Genomic DNA, 13579 nt, shown 5'->3' with positions numbered 1-13579 from the left:
TCAGTTTAAGGAGAACACTTATTTTATTTTTTTGGCTGCATTGGGTCTTCATTGCTGCACGCGGGCTTTCTCTAGTTGTGGCGAGCGGGGGCTACTCTTTGTTGCGGTGTGCCGGCTTCTCATTGCAGTGGCTTATCTTGTTGCAGAGCATGGGTTCTAGGCGCACAGGCTTCAGTAGTTGTGGCATGTGGGCTCAGTAGTTGTGGCTCGCAGGCTCTAGAGCACAGGCTCAGTAGTTGTGGTGCCTGGGCTTAGTTGCTCCGCGGCATGTGGTATCGTCCCAGACCAGGGCTCGAACCTGTGTCCCCTGCATTGGCAGGCAGATTCTTAAGCACTGCATGACCGGGGAAGTGCCAAGGAGGATTGTTTACCATTGGACCACCAGGGAAGTCCCTGGAACTTGAATTTTAATAGGATTTTAGAAGATAGGGAAGGAACTCAGGAGCAAAATAATAATAAAGCACAGCGGTAAAAGTGCAAAGCTTTTTGAGGAGTCAGTGGATTACAAACCCATTTGGCTATGGAGGGTGTGGAAGAGGAGAAAAATAATGTTCCTGCTGTGCCAGAAACCCTTAAGTAAAAGTAAAGGAATTTTGCAGAGCTGAAGACCAAGTGCCTGGGAAAGAAGTTTGCCCAAAAGATGCTTCAAAAGGCAAGGATGAAGCTTGTCTGTGAAGAAGCTAAGCGCTATCACAAAGCGTATAGGCAGATGTACAGAACTGAGATTCTAATGGCTAGGATGGTAAGAAAAGCTGGCAACTTCTTTGCACCTGTGGAACCCAAATTGGCATCTGTCATCAGGATCAGAGCTATCAGTGGTGTGAGCCCAAAGGTCTGAAAGACGTTACAGCTCCTTACCTTTGCCAAGTCTTCAATGGCACCTTTGTTAAGATCAACAAGGCTCTATTTAACATGCTGAGGACTGTGGAACCATATATTTAGTGGGGGTAACTGAACCTGAACTCAATAAATGAATTCAGGTGTGGTTATGGCAAAATCAACAAGAAGCAAATTGCCCTGACAGATAATACATTGATTGCCTGATCTCTTGGTAAATATGGCATTATCTACATGGAGGATCTGACTTATGAGACCTATACTGTTGGAAAATGCTTCAAAGAAGCAAACAACTTCCTGTGACCCTTCAAATTATCTTCTCCGTGAGGTGGAATGAAGAAAAAGACCATCCATTTTGTAGAAGGTGGAGTTGCTGGCAACAGGGAAGACCAGATCAACAGCTTGTTAGAAGGATGAACTAAGATACCTATTATGACTATTTTTGTGATCTGGTCAGTTAATTAACAGTGACTGCTTTCAGATTGAAAAAAAAATTTTTTTTTTGACTAATAATAACAATGAGAAAACCACCATTTCTTGAAGTCTTTGTCGTATGCTGCATGCTTTACCTATTAAAAGATTTAATCTTCACAACTATTCTCCATTGAAGAAACTGAGGCCAAGAGATTATGTGTTGGCTGAGATCTGTGACTCTGAGGTCTGGGCTCTTTCTACCATGCTTCTAGAAGAACTTTCTATCATGCCTCTCCTAGAGGATTTGATGGGATAGTACTGGTAGATAAACGTGGAAAGGTAGAATTGGGCCAGACTATTCAGAAATGTTTTGCATAAAGCCAAGAATATTTTATTTTATGCTTTGTGTATTGGATTCTGAGCAGGGACTAGATGACAGAGGGTAACTGGTGGCAAATGTGGAGTGGTTTAGTGTTGGGGAGACTGGTGGCCAAGAGATCAGTTAGGGGGCATCTACAGTGTTTGAGAGTGAGATGGTTGAGTCCTGATTTGATGTTCTGCTTAGGAATTGTTTTAAAAAATAAATTTATTTATTTAGTTTTTGCTGCGTTGGGTCTTTGTTTCTGCGCACAGGCTTTCTCTAGTTGTGGCGAGCAGGGGCTACTCTTCGTTGTGGTGCGCAGGCTTCTCATTGTGGTGGCTTCTCTTGTTGTGGAGCACGGGCTCTAGGCATGTGGGCTTCAGTAGTTGTGGCACGTGGGCTCAGTAGTTGTGGCTCACGGGTTCTAGAGCATAGGCTCAGTAGTTGTGGTGCATGGGCTTAGTTGCTCTGCGGCATGTGGGATCTTCCTGGACCAGGGTTCAAACCCGTGTCCCCTGCATTGGCAGGCGGATTCTTAACTACTGCGCCACCAGGGAAGTCCCTGCTTAGGAATTCTTAAGCTGATTATATTTTCATCTTGTTTAAAAAGTAGTATTTTTATTGTTTTATTATTATTGCAGAAGGGATACAGCATCACTGTGGAACATTTAGAAAATAGAATTAGCAAAAACCAGAAAATAAAAATTTTCCTTAATCTCAGCATCTAGGGATCAAACTAGTGTTAACATTTGGTGTATTTCCTGCCCATCTTTTTTTTTTTTTTTTTATAATTTATTTATTTATTTTATTTCATTTTTGGCTGTGTTGGGTCTTCGTTTCTGTGTGGGGGCTTTCCGCAGTTGCGGCGAGCGGGGGCCACCCTTGACCGCGCTGCGCGGGCCTCTCACTATCGCGGCCTCTCTCGTTGCGGAGCACAGGCTCCAGACGCGCAGGCTCAGCAATTGTGGCTCACGGGCCCAGTTGCTCCGCGGCATGTGGGATCCTCCCAGCCCAGGGCTCGAACCCGTGTCCCCTGCACTGGCAGGCAGACTCTCAACCACTGCGCCACCAGGGAAGCCCCTGCCCATCTTTTTTATTCACCACTTCTTTTTTTTTATTCTCTTCACTATGAACTTGACTGGTGATTGCATGGGAAGACTGACTTTAAACAAATTTTATTCCATGACAGCAAAATTTAAAAATATAGTTGTTATAGGGACTTCCCTTGTGATCCAGTGGTTAAGACTTCGCCTTCCAATGCAGGGGGTGCAGGTTCAATCCCTGGTCGTGGAGGTAAGATCCTACATGCCTCATGGCCAAAAAACCAAAATATGAAACAGAAGCAATATTTAACAAATTCAATAAAGACTTTAAAAATGGTCCACGTCAAAAAAATCTAAAAAAAAATAAAAATTAAAATATAATTGTTATATAAGAAGTAGAATAGTATAGTATAATGATTAAAAACGGAGGCTCTAGATTCTAGATCAAGCTGCCTGGATTCAAATTGTGGATCTTGGGAAAGTTACTTAACCTCTGAGATCCTTAGTTTTCCCATCTATAATGACGTAAATTACAGTAAATCCCTCACAGAGTTGTTATTGAGGATTAATTTAGTCCATATAAAGCACCTGGCTTGTGTTAAGTGCCCAGTAAATGTTAGCTATTATTTTTAGTTTCTTTTCCTCTGGCTAGTTTTTTAAATGTCTCATTGCATCCCGTCTGTCTTTTATCATTCATTCACTCACCAAGCATTTGTTGAGGGTCTGCTGCTGTTTTTTGTTGTTTTTTTTAAAATTTATTCATTTATTTATTTTGGCTGCCCTGGATCTTAGTTGCGGCACTCAGGATCTTCATTGCGGCATGCGGGGTCTGTTTTTTATTTTTTTTGCAGCATGCATGAGGGATCTAGTTCCCTGATCAGGGATCGAACCCAGGCCCCCTGCATTGGGAGCGCAGTCTTACCCGTGGACCACCAGGGAGGTCCTGCAGCTGTTTTTAATACATTGAAGGGTTTTCTGCTAGAGTAATGCTGTTGAATAGAATAGAACTTTCTGAAATGATGGAAGTGTTCTTTATCTGTGCTGTCCAATAGTCACATGTGGCTAATAAGCATTGAAATGTGGCTAGTACAAACACCGAACTAAATTTAAATTACCCCATGAAGCTTAGTGGCTACTATATTGGACATCCTGGCCTACAGTCCATGTACATCTTTGCTCTTGTTTCACTAAATATATATGTGTTTCAGCCTGGAAATGTGGTGGTGTGATGAATACCATTCCTATTCTGATGTCACCTTGATCTACTTTCTTAGCCTATCTCTTTTGCTCAGGAATGACACACCGTTCCCTTTTATACAAAAAATCATATTCTTTGCTGTCAGCTAAGTTTTCTAATATGTAAAAGGTAGTGTTAATTCTATCTTGATCTTCACAATAAACCAACAAATGAGATAATGTACGTAAAGCCTATGGATCTGTTATAATCCACAGTAAGCATGAAAATTATTATGATTATTGTTAACCATGGTGGGTTTGCACTCTGATGGTGACTTTTTTTGTTCTGCATAAGCCATCTGTCTCAAATATAGTGCAGTTAAAAGCATGGACATGGATTACCTTTTTAAAGAAGTTCTAGTTGTTTATATCTTTCATGTTTTTGTGTCTTTACTTTCATTGTATGTTTTGAATACAACAAAAGGAAATTATCCTACCAGGGGCCTAGAGCAAGCAGAGTCCTCTTGGCTTTTGTTACCCAGAGGAGTACTATAGCAGTAGAAGCATTTTTTATACTTCCCTAGGATGCCTTAAATATCAACTACGCATAACTATGTTCCAGTCTCAAAATTCTTAGAATTTTTATTCCCTAAATGCTTTTCAAGTTGTCTTAGAAATTTATTGTTAATACTTTATATTTTTTATAATTCAAATTTTTTGTTACTGTTTGTTAGTATGGCTCTTAGTCTATTTTCAAGCTGTTAGCATAGGTTAGTTAGTTTTTATAGGTGCAAAAGCTGAGGCAGAAGTATGAACCAAAGTTTTCCCTCATACTGAGATTATAAGATTTAAATTGGGACAAATCCATCTCTTGGAACCCTAGGATTTTCACAGATATGCCTCCTCAGGGGCTTGACCCCAGGAGGGAGGTTGCTGAGCAGATGAGGCTTTCGGTTTCCATTTTTGCTTCATCCAGCCAGAGTAGCTTCACTTTGTATCTGTTTTATATTGAACTTCCATATAAGAATTTTGAAGAAAAGATCTCCACTTAAAAACAAAGAAAACGTTGAAAATTGCTGCATTAGTGATTTTGAAGGCCTACTTGGGAAAAAAGGGTATCTGCATGACCTGCCAGATGGTGGGCATCTAATCCTCTGGGCATGGCTTGGTCCTCTGCTGGCACAGCTATTTTGTGCCCAGCAGGAGTGAGTGAGCTGAATTTTTGCAGTTTTATTTCTCTCTTTTTCTTGACCCCAACCTCCCTACTTCCTCTTTTCCTTTTATCTTTCTCCCTCCTAAGATTTCTAGTTGGAAGGAAAGGAGTGGGCCTGATGAGTCATAGAGGCAAGTAGGTGTGTATATTTTGTTTGTGTGTATGTATTTTTTTTAATACATGGATACAGTTAAGATTGGTTGTTTTATCATCAGTTGCTCTAATTTATCAGTTAAAAAAAAAGAACAATGAAGTGCTTTGTTGAGTGCAGGGACTGATAGTTCGGGCCTCTTGTGAATAAGGTTGTTTATGCCAGGAAGTCTTATGCTCAAGATCTGTAACCCAATACCATGCCTTGCTCACTTCCACTCCCCAATGGCCTTTTTGAGGACCTGTACCAAGATTTGTTCTCATACCTCTTTGTTATTCTTCATGCCATGAGAAATTTAATATTTCTTTTAGACTCCTTGTTCACATTCTCATGCTTACTTTTCTTTAGGCCCCATTCTGAATTTATTTTCCTATCTACCAATTTTTTTCACAATTGTTTGAGCTTCCCTTCAGAATCCATTTGTAACAATATGATTGCCATTTTGTTAAAATGAAGAATATGCTTTCAAATAACCAAATATTTGTTTGGAACTACTCAGTCCAGCCCTGTGCTAGGTAATATCATGGTGAATAGAAGAGAAGTAGAGGGCTGTCTTCCAAACAGTCTCCTGAGGAAGCAAACTGTACATCTAAGAAACAGATTAATATCCGCTAATGCTATGAGGATACGGCAGGGTATTTTCCCACTCTCAGCTATTAAGAGAGCACTCTTTCCAGTTACCCATTATGAAAATCCCAAAGTCATCTTTGGTTATTCCTTTTATTCCTTGCTTCTAATCAGAAGCTAAGCTCTTGATTCTAAATCTTCAAAGACTTTTGCATCTGTTCCTTCCTTTATGCATCTGTAGTTCAGTCCTCTTCACTTTTGCCTAGAGTGAGTTATTTTTCCTATCTTTTTGCCCACCTTTTCACTCTTCCTGATACATAGCTCTAATTGTATAGCTTATTTCTTAAAAACCTTTTGTGGCTCCCATTTATTTCAGAATTGAGTCAAAAATTCTTTAGGCTGACAGCTAATGTCTGATCTGTTTTTTCAGCCTTATCTTCAAATATTCCTCTTATGCACTTAACACCACTCCATGATTTCCTAATTGTGTTCTCTTGGACAAGTTATTTGACCTCTGGGCTTTGGTTTCTCCTTTTGTTAAAAGAGGGGAATGGACCAGGTTAGAAATCACAATGAGTTAATGTTGAATAATTTTTATTTTTTATTTTATTTTATTTTTAAAATATTTATTTATTTATTTGGCTGCCCTGGGTCTTAGTTATGGCACGTGGGATCTTTGTTGCTGCATGTGGACTCTTAGTTGCAGCATGCAGTCTCAGTTGCAGCATGCATGTGGGATCTAGTTCTCTGACCAGGGATTGAACCCAGGCCCCCTGCATTGGAAGCATAGAGTCTTAACCACTGGACCACCAGAGAAGTCCTTGAATAATTTTTAAATGATCAGGCTTGAAAAATATATTATCTCAGAGTATGTATGTGTGTGTGTGTGTGTGTGTGTGTGTGTGTGTGTGTGTGTGTGTGTCTGTGTCTGTGTGTGTGCTGTTCAGAATAAATGGGAAGCATTTAAAAATGATGGATTGGGGGCTTCCCTGGTGGCGCAGTGGTTGAGAATCTGCCTGCTAATGCAGGGGACATGGGTTCGAGCCCTGGTCTGGGAAGATCCCACATGCCGCGGAGCAACTGGACCCGTGAGCCACAACTACTGAGCCTGTGCGTCTGGAGCCTGTGCTCTGCAACAAGAGAGGCCGCGATAGTGAGAGGCCCGCGCAGCGCGATGAAGAGTGGCCCCCGCTCGCCGCAACTAGAGAAAGCCCTCACACAGAAACGAAGACCCAACACAGCCAAAACTAAATTAAAAAAAAAAAAAATGATGGATTGGGACTTCCCTGGTGGTCCAGTGGTTAAGACTCTGTGCTTCCAATGCAGGGGACCCAGGTTCAATCCCTGGTCAGAGAACTAGATCCCACATGCCGCAACTAAAGATTCCACGTGTTGCAACTAAAAGACCCTGTGTGTTGCAACGAAGATCCCATATGCCTTAACTAAGACCCGGATCAGCCAAATAAATAAATTTTAAAAAAGTATTTTAAATAAATAAATAAATAAAAACGATGGATTAAAGTGCATCTTTTTGATTTTATCATTGTAATCCTAGTGAGTAACTAGGTGAAAGAGTGTCGATATAGCCCTCAAAGCAAATTTTATAATACTAGCATATTGGTAAGGGGGGGTCTTAATATTGTTTTCTCTTCTCTGTACTAAGGTAGAAAGTCTAATGACTTAGGAATTGAGTCTAAGTTCTAATTTCATATAACCAGAAAGTTTCTGTAAAATAAAATGTGGAATAAGCTTCAGTACTGTTTATGTCATCGTCTGTGGAGAGTGAAGTAGTACAACCCCAGAAAGAAGGTGATTTTTAAAAAATTTATTGAGATATAATTGACATATAATGGAAGATGATTTTTAATATGAACAGTGGCTACCATTTACTGAGTACATATTATGGACCCCTGTTGATCGTTTTCCTACCCCGCCCCCATTTTTTACTTTCTAGACCTCTCCCATCTCAGCAAATGGAATTGCCATTCATCTGTTACTTAGGCCAAAAACCTAGGTGTCATCCTTAATATCTTTCCTTTACACCCTACTTCAAACCTTCAAGTAGTTTAGCATTATCTTTAAAATATGCCCTGTCTGCCTACTACTTACTACCTCCACAAGCCAGCATCCTAGTTCAGTTCCCCTCTTGTCCCATGGTAGCCAGATTGAACTTTAAAAAGGTAAATCAGATCATACCATCCCCCACTGCTGAATTTCCTTCTGTGACTTTTTGTCACCCTTGAAATGAAATCTAAACTCTGGGCTTTGATGTACAAGGCCTTAATTTGTCCTGCCTGCCTCTCTGACCTTATTTCTGATCACTCTTCCTGTAGCTTACACCATCCTAACCACCACCCTTACTGACCTTTTTGTTTCTCAAATACACCAACCTCTTTCCTACTTCAGAGTCTTTGTACTTTCTTTTCCCATTTCCTATAGTAACGTCTTTATCCCAGAATCATTTGGCATGCTTCTTCTGAGATATCCCCTCCTCATAGAGACTTCTGTTGACTAGCCTGTCTAAAATAGCCATCCAATATCACTATTTATCCCCTCATTCTGCTTTGTCTTTATAGTTCTTATCATCTTTGAAAATATCTTATTTATTCATTTGTTTACTTATTGTTTATAGCCTCCAGGGTAGGGTGAGCTCCCTGAGGGTAGAACTTTATAATGTTCACCACTGTATTGGGTTAGCTAAAAAGTTCGTTCGGGTTTTTCCGTAACATCTTATGGAAAACCCGAATGAACTTTTTAGCCAACCCAATATTTCCAGTGCCTATAAAATAGTATCTATAGAAGCAGGTACTACATAGAAGCAAGCCAGTTTGCATCACAGAAACCTACAAAACTTACAGTTCACCTCTGGATCTGAAGGTGGATGTCAGGCTTGGGCTGAAAATAGGAGGACTATTGAAAGTCTTTTCAGGGATAACTGGGCCTAAAAGTCACCATCCCCATTCTTTGCAACTAATCAGTTAAGTCTCACCCACCCCGACAAGAAATGAATTTTTATTTTGGGGAAAAAATTGAACCAGAATGTTAGAATGCTTACCTACCTTCATACTAGGTAAGCATCTAAAATGACAGCAGATGGGGAAGGAATGTTATACTGAGAAGAGGGAGATGAAGGGATTGTCTGCATACTGAATGGTGAGGCTCTTGAGACTTCTAGTCCTCTTCTATCACATGGCTCTTAAGCAGGTAGGAATCATCTGCCTCCCACCCACACCCCCACCACCTGCCAGGAAATCGGTGGATTTGGAGAAATTGAAGAGCCCCAAGTAAAAGAAGAAAACTTTAAACTGTAACTACCAAAAAACCTTCTAATTACTATCTTCGAAATATATATCCTTCCAGGAGAGGTTAGAGAAGGAGCTGCATCTATGAAACAAGAATGGTATACTATAAAATAGTAATAATTAGAGAACCACAAAGATTCTCAAAGATTCTTGGAAATTTTAAAATATAATTATTTATTTATATATGGTTCTATATGATTATTTAATTATGGTTTTATTTAAACCATTTGACTAGAAGGCCAAGGAGATAAAGGTGAGGAGATCATCCATTAATGGAGAAAAGCCAAAGATGGAAAATAAGAGAGAAAAGATAAGAAAATTAAAGGATCAATCTAGGAAGTCTGTTTTTGACTAATACAAGAACATTTTCTACAACTGAAGAGCATGAACTTCCAAAGTGAAAGGTCCTACCAAGTGCCCAGCACAATGAATGAAAAAAAAGACCCACCCCAGAGCATATGATTATGAAATTTTATAATATGGGCAATAAAAATAAGATTCTAAGCACTTCCATGGGTGGGGGTGGGGGGGAACGAGATGCCATATAAAAGACTGAAAATTAAAATGGTATCAGACTTCTCAACACCAGCTCTGGAAGCTCTACCGACGGAACAATGCTTTCTGAGAGAAAATTATTTCCTACTTAGAATTCTATATCCAGTCAAACTACCAGTCAGGCATGAGAGTAAAGACATTTTCAGACATGCAACATTTTGAAGACTTTGCCTCTCATGAGCCTTTTCTTTTGAAGCTTCTGGAGGATGTGTCCCATCAAAAACAAGGGGGTAAACAAAACAACTAAGTAAAAATAAAAAGGAATGTGTAAGATCTGGAAAGAAGGGTGATAGCAAGACCCAGGGTGACTGCTGGACAACAGTCTAGAGAATAAACAGTGCAAACTGAAGCGGGGGGATCAAGAACTCCAGGAGAAATATTGAGGAGTGGGGTTTAAGGAAAGAATTCATGGATTTCCAGATGTGTTTGACATGGTGAACATTCATATTCAGAAGAATTTTACAATTCTCTTGGAGGCTTTGGGAAGAATTAATGGTAGGCATATAGTAACTGAGCACATGAAAAATTAGGCAAAACATTAAAAATTGTGCAAGAAATAAAATGTAATCATAATATATTACTTGGCTTAGTAGTGATTATAATCAGTCATAATGATGTAAATGCTGAGTTTTTGTTTCTCCTAAATATTGATTTTACCCAAAATTGTCTTTTACCCAATATTGGAAAGGAAGTAATTTAAGAGGGTTGGAACCCTCAGCTTCCACACTGGAAAGTCAGTAGAAGGTCAGAAATAGCAGTACAAGTATGTTAGTTAGCTAGAGCTGTATTGGTAAATAGAAGAAACAGTAAAAGAATTGTTACTTACTCAGGGGAGTAGGATTCAGTGGTGATATGGGCAGCCCTGGGTTCTATTTTCATTATATACCTATTTGAAGCTTTGTAAATTATAACTGAGGAAAATTAAGTTTGGAGGCAATTGCAGTCATCTAGAGAGAGCTTGGACTATGGGTAGCAGTGTAGGTGGAAAGAAGTAATTGGATTCTGGATATTTTTGAAAGTAGAGGCAATAGAATTTCCTAATGGACTGGGTGTGGGATATTAGCACAAGGAAGCAGGAATCTAGAATGACTCTTATTTAGGTTTTTGACTTGAATGACTGGGAGAATTGAATTGCCAGTAACTACATTGGGGAAGACTGAATAGGGGACAGGTTTGGGGATGGGAGATCAGGAGATATCAAGTTGACAGTTGGGTAAACAAGTCTGGAATTCAGAGGAGAGGTTCATGATGGTTGTGTCTCTTAGTAGTTAGGGGACCTTAGGTAAGTTATGTAACCTCTGTAATCTCAGTTTTCTCATCTGTGAAGTAGAGAATAATAATAGTACTACTGTACCAGGTTCATGGTGATGCCGAAAACTTGGCCTCCCTGCACTGGTGCCAAATTGAATCTCAGAGACAGAGTTTTGGGTGAAGTGAAAAGGAATAGCTTTATTGCTTTGCCAGGCAAAGGGGGACACAGCGGGCTTGTGCCCTGAAAAACTGTGTGTCCCAACCTGGGGAGATTTGGTGAGGAGTTTTATAGCAGTGGTTCAAGGGCGGGGTTGCTGATAAGGATCAGGGTGTGTACAGGGCCTGCATGCCTTTAATCTGGCCTAGGTGGTCTCCTGATGAGCTTCTTGAGGTTAATTGAACTGTGATCTTCTCTGGAATGAAGAATGCTAACGTCTTCCCTTTGTTGGGGGTTTTAGTTCTGTAGAAGAGCTCAAAGATATTGTTATGTGTATCCCTTGAGGTGGAACCAGGGCCCTGCCCCAAGGCTGCACTTTGTTTTTCTCTCTCTTTTTTTTTGGTTTAAAATAATGTTTTATTGCCCAGGGTATTTTTTTCTAGTGTCTTATTTTGTTTGTTTGTTTTTGTTTTCTTTTTTAATAACTGTAAATTCAAGCTTAGAGAAGCTTGCCTTTGTCTTGAAAAACAAAACAATAAAGCTTTTATATCATTTGCTAACCTGGTCTCATTTTAAGAGAAAGATGGGAGTTATCTTGCAAGAGTAAAATTTATACCATGAATGATGCAGGTCTAAGTCTGATGGTACTAAAAGGAGACAACCGCATTGTTGACAAAATTAAAAATAATCTGCTGGTGGCATTTGCAGAAAAGAAGCCCTTGCAAATTTCTAAACAACAGTAAACTCTGTTAGGAAATTCTAAAGTGTTTTACGGGCCAAAAAGGGAATGAGGTTAGTAAAATGCCTCAACAGAGTTTGAATAAAATACTGGATTTGAGAGTTACTGGAACTTGGATATGTAAAAATAGAGTGTAGGTTGGGTCATGCTTACAATGGTCTCAAGTTCAAATAAACTACTGAGACAGTACACCACTTGACAAGTCACACTCTTTCCCAGGGGCTCTTCTTTTCCCTCAGTAGGTACTGGCAGAAGGTGTGCTTAGTCGTTTTCCAGTGTAGATGCCTAGCCCCAAAGCCAAAACATGGGAGAGGAAGAAAGATGGAATGAACACCTTAAGAAATTCTGCAGAGAAAATCCCCCCTTTTTTCATGGCTCCACTTTTCCTCATGCTTAAGGAAATGGAATGTTTAGGGTGCCTGAAGTGGAACTCCTTAGGTGGAACGTTTTCAGGTCTACTGAACCAATCGGATACCCAGTCTACGATTTTCTTCAAAGAATCCACTTCTTTCTCTCCTTCTGCAATTTCTTTTTCTGTCTGAGAGCTATGGTCCCTGCTGGTGTGCATTTCCACATCAAACATGATCTGCCCAACTTCTTGTGGGGAAGGACTATCTCAGTGAGAACTGCCTCTTGAACTACTCTGTCCAGATTCATGTTGTGCATCCAAAAGAATCTTCCATATCTCCATTGTGGATAGAGGATGAGGAGGGTACATGTTCTAGCCCCCCATTTTTCCCATTGCCATTGTCATTGGCGTTGCTGCTGTTCATGGGGAGCTCCACCCAGGAACTGCTGAGGCCGGCTGGTTGGGGCAGAGACTGTTCACCTTCCTCACAGTTGTTGTTGTCTGGGGCCAGTGGCTGCTGTACTGAGACGACATTGTCGCAGCAGGACCGTCTTGTTCTCGGGCAGCAACACTGCACTTTGTTTCTTTTCTTTTAACGAATATCTTGTTTTTTTATTTTTATTTTTAGTTATTTTTTATTTTTGGCTGCATTGGGTCTTAGTTGTGGTACAGGGGCTCTCTAGTTGAGGCGTGCAGGCTTAGTTGCTCCGCGGCATGTGGGAATTTAGTTTCCCAACCAGAAATCGAACCTGCGTCCCCTGCATGATTCTTTACCACTGGACCACTGGGGAAGTCCCCTGCACTTTGTTTCTTGACTACTCCTCCCTTGTCTCTGCATCCTCTCCCTTCCCAGATCAGCAAATGTTTGAAAGGCTTCTGTGCCAAGGAGCCCCACAGGGTCCTGCTCGGTTTCACTGGGAGGATTAAATGAAATAACATACATAAAGAACTTATCATGGGGCTTCCCTGGTGGCGCAGTGGTTAAGAATCCGCCTGCCATTGCAGAGAACACAGGTTCAAGCCCTGGTCGGGGAAGATCCCACATGCTGCTAGAGCAACTAAGCCCATGCGCCACAACTACTGAGCCTGCCCTCTAGGGCCCGCGCACCACAACTACTGAAGCACGTGCACCTACAGCCCGTGCTCCACAAGAGAAGCCACCTCACCACAAGGAAGAGTAGCCCCCGCTCACCACCACTAGAGAAAGCCTGCGCGCAGCAACGAAGACCCGACGCAGTCAAAAATAAAGTAAATAAATTTATTTTTTAAAAAAAGAACTTATCACAATGCAAGGCACTAAATCTTAGCTATTATTTTTATTATTGATGCTGCTATTATTATAATCATCTGAAGCATCATATAATAAGGCTGTATAGCATAAAGCTTAAGAGTTAAGGATCCAAACAACAATAAACAGATAACGTGTTAAGCAAAAAAAAAGAGTTAAGGATCCAGTCCTGACTG

At 40.5% G+C, this 13579-nt stretch overlaps 1 protein-coding gene and 2 pseudogenes across 2 annotated transcripts in view; 2 read left to right on the top strand and 1 right to left on the bottom strand.

Annotated features, from left to right (window-relative positions):
- TESK2 (testis associated actin remodelling kinase 2) overlaps positions 1–13579 on the top strand; it is a 111504-nt gene that overhangs the window by 44548 nt on the left and 53377 nt on the right. The gene's annotated exons all lie outside the window — the stretch shown is intronic.
- On the top strand, positions 521–1254 carry LOC103017856 (60S ribosomal protein L7-like; annotated as a pseudogene).
- LOC103015674 (BCL2/adenovirus E1B 19 kDa protein-interacting protein 3-like) lies at positions 11760–12611 on the bottom strand (annotated as a pseudogene).

The sequence above is a fragment of the Balaenoptera acutorostrata genome, chromosome 1 (genome assembly GCF_949987535.1).
Source record: "Balaenoptera acutorostrata chromosome 1, mBalAcu1.1, whole genome shotgun sequence".
NCBI lineage: Eukaryota > Metazoa > Chordata > Mammalia > Artiodactyla > Balaenopteridae > Balaenoptera > Balaenoptera acutorostrata.
The sequence above is the reverse complement of the archived record's forward strand: the minus strand, read 5'-3'. Positions and strand labels throughout refer to the sequence as shown.